This window comes from Theropithecus gelada, chromosome 6 (genome assembly GCF_003255815.1).
Source record: "Theropithecus gelada isolate Dixy chromosome 6, Tgel_1.0, whole genome shotgun sequence".
NCBI lineage: Eukaryota > Metazoa > Chordata > Mammalia > Primates > Cercopithecidae > Theropithecus > Theropithecus gelada.
The window spans coordinates 174,271,232-174,282,244 of NC_037673.1; the positions used below are offsets into that span (position 1 = coordinate 174,271,232).

Genomic DNA, 11,013 nt, shown 5'->3' on the forward strand with positions numbered 1-11,013 from the left:
GATTACAGGCACCCGCCACCATACCATTTTTAGTAGAGACGGCGTTTCATTCTGTTGGCCAGGCTGGTTTTGAACCCTGACCTCAAGTGATCTGCTTACCTCAGCCTCCCAAAGTGCTGGGATTACAGTCATGAGCCACCATATCTGGCCAATGTACTTTTATTTCAGTATTCAACCCACAGAAAGACAAAATAATCCCCTCAAAATCTTAGCCAACTTGGTCAAACCCACAGCATTTTCTTTACAAGATCAACCCTTCAGAAATCCTTTACGACTTGTCTAAATCTTCTATTTTGTCCCATTACTCTTTTAGATTAGACAATCCTTAAAAACCCTCTGAATCAGACAAAATTATATTCCCTTGAACAAAAAATGTATTTTTATATCTTATAATATTTTACCAAAAAAACATTCTACTTTCCTTATGCACCTTGTGTGTAAAACCGGTTTCTCTGGTCGTCTCAAGTACCTGTTACAATGTGAACTCTCAGCAGCTTGTACTTTTCGATGAACATCCTGGTAAGTAGCAGTGTTAACCATGTATCAGATTGTAAGGCTCAGGACAACGACAGAGCTGCAGATAACATATGCCTCTTCCCAGTCTGGCCAGGGGACCTGGTTAACGTCACATGCCTAGCCCATACCTAGACACTAATGGCTATGAAAAAGACAAGTCAAATAATTATTAAAAGTCATAGAAGCAGTTTATGGCCTTAAAGCATCTAGCAGATAGTATCTGGCCTGCCTAATTTAGACCAAATGTACACATTTATTTTTTATTTGTATTGTTTTTGAGACAAAGTTTCACTCTTGTTGCCCAGGCTGGAGTGCAATGGTATGATCTCGGCTCACCGCAACCTCTGCCTCCCCGGTTCAAGTGATTCTTCTGCCTCAGCCTCTGGAGTAGATGAGATTACAGGCATGCACCACCATGCCTGGCTAATTTTGTGTTTTTAGTAGAGATGGGGTTTCTCCATGTTGGTCAGACTGGTCTCGAACTCCTGACCTCAGATGATCCCCCTGCCTCGGCCTCCCAAAGTGCTGGGATTACAGGCATGAGCCACTGTGTCCGGCTTTTTTTTTCTTTTTCTTTTTCTTTTTTTTTTGAGACAGAGTTTTGCTCTGTCACCTAGGCTGGAGTGCAGTGGCGCGATCTCGGTTCACTGCAACTTCCACCTCGCGGGTTCAAGTTATTCTTCTGGCTTAGCCTCCTGAGTAGCTGCGATTACAGGCATGTGCCACCACGTCTGGCTAATTTTTATATTTTTAGTAGAGACGGGGTTTCACTATGTTGGTCAGGCTGGTCTCGAACTCCTGACCTCAGGTGATCCGCCCGCCTTGCCCTCCCAAAGTGCTGAGATTACATGCATGAGCCATTGTGCCTGGCCCAAATGTATAAATTCTGAGGATGTTTTATTTTACTTTATCAAGAATCTTTAAACACATGACCTAAAAGGCATTAATGTTTCTTTTTTTTTTGAGATGGAGTCTCTGTAGCCCAGGGTGGAGTGCAGTGGTGCGATCTTGGCTCACTTCTTTTTTTTTTTTTTAAATGAAAGGCCTCACATATTTATTACTGAACCCAGCCAACCAACGCATTCATAATAGATTCAGAGAGGAAAATACGTCGAACTCTCCAGAGAGTGGTGACATTTTCAGTTTGATATGGTAATGTGATCGTGACCTTCAGACAGCACAAATATATGTGCCATCTTATAGACCCAGCTTGGTTCTTCTCCAGTGTCTCCTTTTGGAGTTGTACCTTATTTTATTTCCAGTTTTCATCCGAATCCACTGGGGAATGGGATGATTTTGCTTTTGTTTCTTGGCCAGGAATCGCTTAATCCTGAAAGTCTTGTGAGAAGACATGGCGACAAGTGGAGGCAAGAGCTCTTGGCTCACTTCTAGCTCTGCCTCCCGGGTTCAAGTGATTCTCCTGCCTCAGCCCCCCGACTAACTAGGATTACAGGCGCCTGCCATCACACCTGGCTAATTTTTGTATTTTCAGTAGAGATGGGGTTTCATCCTGTTGGCCAGGCTGGTCTCCAACTCCTGACCACAAGTGATCCACCCGCCTTGGCCTCCCAAAGTACTGGGATTACAGACATGAGCCACCGCGCCTAGCCTAAAGTTTCTATTTTTCTGACAACATATGGTTGATTTAAGCGATTATTATTATTATTATTACTATTTTTGAGATGGAGTTTCGCTCTATTGCCCACGCTGGAGTGCAGTGGCATGATCATGGCTCACTGCAACCTCCGCCTCCTGGGTTCAAGCAATTCTCCTCTCTCAGCCTCCCAAGTAGCTGGGATTACAGGTGCCTGCCACCACACCCAGCTAATTTTTGTATTTTTAGTAGAGACGGGGTTTCGCCATGTTGGCCAGGCTGGTCTTGAACTCCTGACCTCAGGTGATCCACCTGCCTCAGCCTCCCAAAGTGCTGGAATTACAGGCATGAGCCACCGCACCCAGCCTAGCTGTTTTATTCTTTTTCTTTTTCTTTTTTTTAGAGAAGGGATCTCACTATGTTGCCCAGGCTGGTCTTGAACTCCTGGGCTCAAGCAAGCCTCCCACCTTGGCCTCCCAAAGCGTTAAGATTACAAGCAGGAGCACAGCCTGTTTTCATTAAACAATATTAAATGTCTTATTTATCAAAAATTTCACAAAGATCATTCGGTTTGGATCAAAATTTTGCATTATAGTTTTATAACTCTTATGCAAAATTTTTACAGCTAATAATATCTGGCAGAGATAAACATGAAACCACTTGATCAAGGAATCCAAACAAAAATGTATGTTGACAGTTAAGACATTTCTAATATTATTTTGCCAACAATTTTAAAGCCAGTTTATTTATTAAAGACTTTACTTAATTTATGATACTCCTTAACTTTAAGCCAATTTGAAACCTTGTGGCCACAACACGTAACAAAATACCTGTACATACACATAAACACACACATACACACTCATTTAAAGCAGGTAGAAAACAAAATAGAGAAAGATACAGCCTGGCTGGCTTCCATACAGGAGCCAGGTTTTACAAGTGGGATGAGAAAAAGAAAGGAGGGGAAGGAAAAAAGATGAAGCAACCGAAAGAAAACCCTCCAGCCACTAAAGAGTGTGGGGTCGCTATCCACACTGTTCCTGTTTGTTGAAGAAGGGATCATGACCCATCCACAAAGTCACACATTCATACGTGCAAACAAACCGTACTTCCAAAGGAGTCCCAATCAAAGGGGCTAGGTGGGGTCTTGAATTTCCCTCCGCAGTTGCAAATGACTCCACGGACTGCTGAGTCACATCCAAGTAGAGCTCTCAGGGTGCCCCACATGCAGACAAATGCAGATACTCAAATGCTATCACTAACAGCTAAATCTGTTTTTTTGGTTGTTTTTTTTTTTGAGATGGAGTTCTGCTCTTGTTGCCCAGGCTGGAGTGCAGTGGCATGATCTTGGCTCACTGCAACCTCCACCTCCCAGGTTCAAGCGATTCTCTGGCCTCAGCCTCCCAAGCAGCTGGAATCACAGGTGCCCACCACCACGCCTGGCTAATTTTTGTATTTTTAGTAGAGGCAGGGTTTTGCCATGTTGGCCAGGCTGGTCTCAACTCCTGACCTTAGGTGATCCGCCCAGCTTGGCCTCCTAAAGTGCTGGGATTACAGGTGTGAGCCACCGCGCCCCACCCAGCCAAATCTTAAGTAGAGCAGTGACACCCGAAAAAAAGGCAGTGGGCAGTCGGGTGCACTTCCGACCAAGTTACCCAGCTGGTAATGATGGTGGCTTCCCCTGCCCCCCACCCCAAAAAAAAGTAAACAAAGAAAGTTCACTTTCTTTGAACCAGAGAAGTATTGAAGGCAGCCAACGTTGTGCCAGAAGGCAAAAGGGAGATTTCCCACAAACAAAGCATTTTTGGCAGCTTCTGAGAAGTTCCCTAACATCCCCGTCATGGGGTCTGCTAGCCACGAGCAGCTGATGCGCACAGGTGACCCTAGTCCTCACCAGTAATGAAAGCAGGTGGTCAAGCACAGGCCTACCCGGAGCACGCAGCACTTCCCAGTCCGGGCCACCAGAATTGCAACCCAACAGCAGGTGAGTTGCTTGCTGCATGCAGAGTTCAATTAGCAAAAGGGAGGTCTGATAGAAAGAAATGTATGGGCCAGGCGCGGTGGCTCACTCCTGTAATCCCAGCACTTTGGGAGGCTGAAGCAGATCACGAGGTCAGGAGATCGTGATCATCCTGGCTAACACGGTGAAACCCCGTCTCTACTAAAAAGACAAAAAATTAGCCAGGCGTGGTGGCAGGCGCCTGTAGTCCCAGCTATTTGGGAGCCTGAGGCAGGAGAATGGCGTGAACCCGGGAGGCGGAACTTGCAGTGAGCTGAGATCACGCCACTGCACTCCAGCGCGGGCGACAGAGTGAGACTCCGTCTCAAAAAAAAAGAAAGACAGTAATTTATTATGAAGCTAGTTTAGGGGAAAAGGCACCACAAGCATCCTGCCTTTAAATGTGCCACTTGGCCTTTGGAGCAAAAAGCAGACACTTTTAAAAAGCAAGGGAGAAAGTGAGCAAGATGGGGGTCTCTGTGTTAACTTGGTGCCTTCCCTGCTGGGCCACTGGGCTGGTGACTGTTGACATCTTTGTGGGGAAGCTGGTGTTTCTCAGGCAGCCTGCTCTAGGGTGAGAGTTCCTTAGCCGGCATGCTTCAGTTGGCAAATCAACTGTTAACCCTTGGTTTGTTCTGTCTCGGAGCCCATAGTTAGATAAACTTTCCCTGGGGGGAGTCTGGTGAAGGGGAGGTAGAAGGCTGTATTTGTATTTCTAAAAGGCTAAGTAGGAAACAGGGAAGGGGAGAAGCAAGAAGAGAAGAGAGAGAAAAAAAATAATTAAATCATTCCTTAGATAAAGAGAGGTACTTAGTTACAACTGCACTCCAGCCAGCGTGACAGAGTGAGACTCTGTCTCTAAAAATTTTTTTTCAATGAAGTTTACAAATAAAAGTATATGTTGAGCTGGGCATGGCAATGTGTACTTGTAGTCCTGGCTACTCAGGGAGGCTAAGATGGGAGGATTGCTTGTGCCCAGGAGTTCGAATCCAGCCTGGGCAACATATGGAGACCCTGCCTCCAAAACAAAACACAGAAAGAAAAAGAAAAGAAAAAAGATGATGGCTCACGCCTGTAATCCCAGCACTTTGGGAGGCTGAGGTGGGTGGATCACCTGAGGTCAGGAGTTTGAGACCAGCCTGGCCAACATGGTGAAACCCTGTATCTACTAAAATACAAAAATTAGCTGGGCGTGGTGGTGCGTGCCTGTAATCCTAGCTACTTGAGAGGCTGAGGTGTAAGAATCACTTGAACCCAGGAGGTAGAGGTTGCAGTGAGATGGTATCGTGCCACTGCACTCCATCCTGGGTGACAGAGGGAGGCTTTGTCTCAAAAAAATAAAAAGAAAGAAGAAAAAAACATTGAAATTTATCAACTGCCTTGTTAGTAGGTATTGATAAGACTGGTTTCTTTTCTCATTTTATCTATTTATGTAATGAATTATATTAATTGAGTTTCTAATATTAAACCATCCTTGCCTTTCTGGAGTAAGTCCACGTGAATATCATTTTAAATTATATTAATGTGCTATTGGATTGTTGTTGAGATATAGGAAAAGCTAAAGTGTTTTTCCTAGTCTCTCACTCAACAGTCAACACATCTGTGACCCCAGACGTGTGTATTTTCCCTCTACACAGCAAGCAAGCAATTCTCTGTCAGACACCTGCTGTGTGTCCTCTAAATTCAGTTTAACTCTAACACCATTTACCTGACGTTAGTGTCAGATCCCACACACTGAGGGCTCAGTCCCACAAGAGTGTCCCCCACTTCAGAGGTCAGTTGCAAGTCCAGACCTTTGGAACTTCTGACCAACTGGCTATACTTTGGGGTTCCCATGACCCCTCCTTAGATTTTATTAATTTGCTAGAGAAGCTCCCAGAACTCAGGGAAACACATTTACCCATTTACTCTAAAGGATATACACAGGCCAGACAGAAGAGATGCATAGAGTGAGGTATGGAGAAAGGAGTGCACCACGCTCCAGTAACCTCCACATGTTCAGCCAGCTGGGAGCCCCCTGAATCCCGTTTTTTTTGTTTGTTTGTTTTAATGGAGGCATGACTGATTAAATCACTGACCAGTGATTTAACCTTCAGCCCCTCTCCCTTCCTGGGAGGTTGGGGGCGGGGCGGGGGGTTGGGCGGTGGGGCGTGGAGCTGAAAATCCCAGTCTTCCAAAGGTGCGTTGGTCTTTCCAGTGACCCGAAGCTACCTAGGGGTCCGCCAGCCAGCAGTCATCTCATTAGCATACAAAAGACACTCATATGTCTCTGAAGATTCCTAGTGTTTCAAGTACAATGTGTCAGGAAGTGGAGAGGAAGACCATTTGTGGAGCTCGGGGAAAAGGCCAGATTGGAGAGAGATTTGAATCATTTGCATAAAGGTGGAATTTCATGCCGGGAAACTGGATGAGCTCACCTAGGGGCGGAACGTAGACAGAGAAGGCAGAAGACCCAGGACCAAGCACTACAGTGTGTTCCAACATATTTCAAGGTTCATCCTCTGGGGGAAATGCTGGCAGCTGTGCGAACGGGAAAAGGTGCGCTCCAGGTAGGAAGCTCGTTTGCATAATAAAAGATTACAGTGGGGTGGACAATAAACGTTACACCTGGCCCAACCAATCTTTAGGCCTTATGTAAATCAGACACCACCTCCTCAAGCTGTCTATGAAACCCAGTGCATTTCACCACCTAACCAGAAGAGCCACTCAGGGCCCCCTGTCTCTCTGCAGGACAGAGCTATTCTCCTTTCCCTTTCTTTTGCCTATTAAACCTCCATTCTCTTTTCTTTCTTTCTTTCTTTTTTTTTTTTGAGACGGAGTCTCGCTCTGTCATCCAGGCTGGAGTGCAGTGGCACAATTTCAGCTCACTGCAACTTCTGTTTCCCGGGTTCAAGCAATTCTCCAACCTCCGCCTCCCAAGCAGCTGGGATTACAGGTGCCCGCGACCACGCCCGGCTAATTTTTTGTAGTTTTAGTAGAGACAGGGTTTCACCATTTTGGTCAGGCTGGTCTCGAACTCTTGACCTCATATGATCTACCCACCTCAGTCTGTCAAAGTGCAAAGTGCTGGGGTTATAGGTGTGAGTTACTGTGCTGGCCTAGACGTCTACACTTAAACTCAAAAAAAAAAAAAAAGGTTCATCTTCTGAGGGGGAACCAGCAAAAAAAAATATGTATATAGAAAATTCCTTGGTAATGAAGAGGAAAGAGACACTAATACGTGCTGCAGTATAGCTGACCTTGAAAGCATTATGCGACGTGAAAGAAGTCAGACGTAAAAGGCCACATATTATATGATTCCATTTATGTACAATGTCTAGGCTGAGTGCAGTAGCTCATGCTTGTTATCCCAGCACTTTAGGAAGTGAAGGTAGGAGGATCACTTGAGCCCAGGAGTTCAAGACCAGCCTCAGCAACACCACCATATCTACAGAAAAAAAACCCTGCCATTCTTTACCTATGACGGTCTCAGTAAATTCCTTTACTGCCTATGACTCCAGCCACAGCCACAGCTGGCTGCACCCACAACCCCTAGGTCAGCATAGCACTGGTCCCACTTATGAGGGGCCAGTTTTCACTTTTTTGGCAAAATGGAGAAACATTAATTGGGGCCAAGAGTGCCTGTTGGAAACCCATTTCTTGAATAGCATTCTTTTAAAAACAATTGTTTTTTAAAGACAGGGTCTCCCTCTGTCACCCAGGCTGGAATGTAGTGGTGCAATCACAGATCACTGCAACTTCAAACTCCTGGGCTCAAGTGATTCCCCTCCAGAGTAGCCGGGACTGCAGGTATGTGCCACCATGCCCAGGTAATTTTCTAAAAAAAATTTTTTTAATAAACCATAGTTTATACAATAGTTTAACTTACACTATTAACACTTTATTGAAAATATTCCTTTTTTTGTTTGTTTGAGACAGAGTCTCACTCTGTCACCCAGGCTGGAGTGCAGTGGCGCGATCTCGGCTCACTGCAAGCTCTGCCTCCCAGGTTCACGCCATTCTCCTGCCTCAGCCTCCCGAGTAGCTGGGACTACAGGTGCCCGCCACCACGCCTGGCTGATTTTTTGTATTTTTAGTAGAGATGGGGTTTCACTGTGTTAGCCAGGATGGTCTCAATCTCCTGATCTCATGATCCACCTGCCTTGGCCTCCCAAAGTGCTGGGATTACAGGCGTGAGCCACTGCGCCCGACCTATAGAAAATATTTCTATTGAAAAGAACATACTATGCAAACACTTAAAAGTATTTGGTAAGAAAACAAAAGCACATCTTTACGACCAATGTGAATTACGAACGGACAATGATCAACTTCTCAACTAAGAACATTAACCTACTTGTGATTGAAGAAATAATTATCCCGTCTATGGATGGCATAAGCAACTTGGCCAGGACAGAAGCAGTGGATGAAACCACATAGAATTCCAATTTGGCCAGTTAACTTATATAAGTGTAATGAAACAGTTAACTTTATTCATTAATATGCTCAAACACTATCTTCCCTTCCAAGATTTTCAAAAATTTAATTATCCAAATAACTGAAGTTTGGTATTTCTATATTTTTCAATACAAAAAGTGTCAGGAGCCTTTTACACAGTAATGAGACGGAAAGAAAACAACAGCTTCCTGTGAAAGAGGCCTAATCTAGTCAAATATAAAAAGAAGTAATGGAACCTCTTTTTTTTTTCTGTTTTGAGACGGAGTCTCTCTCTGTCATCCAGGCTGGAGGGCAATGGTGTGATCTCCGCTCACTGCAACCTCTGCTTCCCGGGTTCAAGTGATTCTCCTGCCTCAGCCTCCTGAGTAGCTGAGATCATAGGCATATGCCACCATGCCCAGCTTATTTTTATTTTGTATTTTTAGTAGAGACATGTTGGTCATAGCTGGTCTTAAACTCCTGACCTCAAATGATCCACCTGCCTCAGCCTCCCAAAGTGCTGGGCTTACATGTGTGAGCCACCATGCCCAGCTGACGCCCAGCTGAAATGTAACCTCTTGATAACAGCCAAATCACTGTATTAGAAACATTTAAATTCCAGCTCCGGGGGTCAAGGGTGAGGTATTTAAAATGTTCCTTTAAGTTAAACCAAGTGAATGAATTTTAAAAGAAAAAGCAATTTATGAACCTATGGACATATCATTAAGAAAGAAAAAAATTATTAGTAAATTCCAAAAGTTAAAAGGAGTTGGAAAAAATTCCAACTAGAAAGAAAAAAAATGTTGGTTTCAATTAAGGTTTTTTTTTTTTTGGTCCATTTTACATAAGAGCTTACTTATTCTTTTTCCAAATGTGCATTTATTATTTGCACAGATACATACAAATTATTCCCATTTTAGGCCGGGCGCGGTGGCTCACGCCTGTAATCCCTGCACTTTGGGAGGCCGAGGCGGGCGGATCACGAGGTCAGGAGATCGAGACCATCCTGGCTAACAAGGTGAAACCCCGTCTCTACTAAAATACAAAAAAAATTAGCCGGGCGCGGTGGCGGGCGCCTGTAGTCCCAGCTACTCGGGAGGCTGAGGCAGGAGAATGGCGCGAACCCGGGAGGCGGAGCTTGCAGTGAGCCGAGATGGTGCCACTGCACTCCAGCCTGGGGGACAGAGTGAAGACTCTGCCTCAAAAAAAAAAAAAAAAAAAAAAAAAAAAAATTATTCCCATTTTAAAAGCCACAATAAAAATATACATTAACCACAGAAGTACTTACTGTAACTGGAAAGAAAATGAACATGGCTATATTCAAAACAGCAATAAACACAAAAGGTCAACATATCTAAATCATGACAAGTATACATCTCAATTTTGACACAAATGAGTTCCATTTTTACATTAATGCTTCATCAGCTTCTATATTAGATACTCTGACCTTATTTGTATTGACTATGAAATTTCTGTTAGCATGTGTCACTCAAAGGCACTCAACTCAGAGGGTGTAAAGTCCTGAGCTTAAGTAGGAAACAAAACTCCCAACTAAAATTTGCACACAAATAATTCCAAAGATCAGAGAGTATTAATGTTTAAAAGTATAATATCTGTTTTAAAAGTATTTAATGTTTAAAAGTATAATAATTTATTATAATATAATAAATATATAATAAATATATTTAAAAGTATAATAAATATTACATAACATTTATGTAAATAATTCAAAAACTAATAATAAAGGTGTACAGACTGTCAAAGAAAAGACCATGTAAGGCAAGAAATATCCTTGGAATCAAACTGATTTTTCACTCATTCAAGATCATTTGAAGGTGTGAAGCTAACTTTCATTGTTCTTAAAATCCTAGGAAAGCCAAATTTAAAAAAATAGCATGACAATGCTTAAGTTTAAAAAAAGTTTCTCAGCTTAGTCTCCAAAACCAGGAAGAAAGCATTTAATGATTAAAAACACGTATGAACTGGAAAGATACCAGACTAAAAGGAGGAATCATAATAAGCTGGTTTAAAATATTAAAAGAAAGCTTTAAATGCACCAACTCAAAACAGCATTTCTAATTGGCCATCTAAATTATTCTTTTAGATTATTTTAGCCAAATAAAAATAAATTTACTGATGGATAACTGAGGTCCACTAACATAAGGTAGAAACAAAGTTTAAGCTAAAAATTAAATCTATATTTTGTTGCAGATAAATGTGAGATTTACCTACAGTAATTTTCTGCTGTTGCTAAATTAAAAGCATGAGTTGACATTGTACTAACAGAAATGGTTCGACAGATATTTTCTTGGCTTTAAAATGTTTTGTTCATATATGCAGAGAAATGCAATGAGGATAAGAATAATCTTCTGTATTGTCTGTATAGACATACCATCGTTAGTCACCTTAGATGTGAATATCAGTAGAGCCATTAAATTAAAGCTGGCCTAAAAAGTTTTCAAAGTGCTACTGTTCCCAACTGATGAGATCT

The 11,013-nt window shown here is 42.9% G+C and overlaps 1 pseudogene; it reads right to left on the reverse strand.

Annotated features, from left to right (window-relative positions):
• Positions 1-1,713: 1,713 nt before the first annotated feature.
• LOC112626558 lies at positions 1,714-1,887 on the reverse strand (annotated as a pseudogene).
• Positions 1,888-11,013: the final 9,126 nt, after the last annotated feature.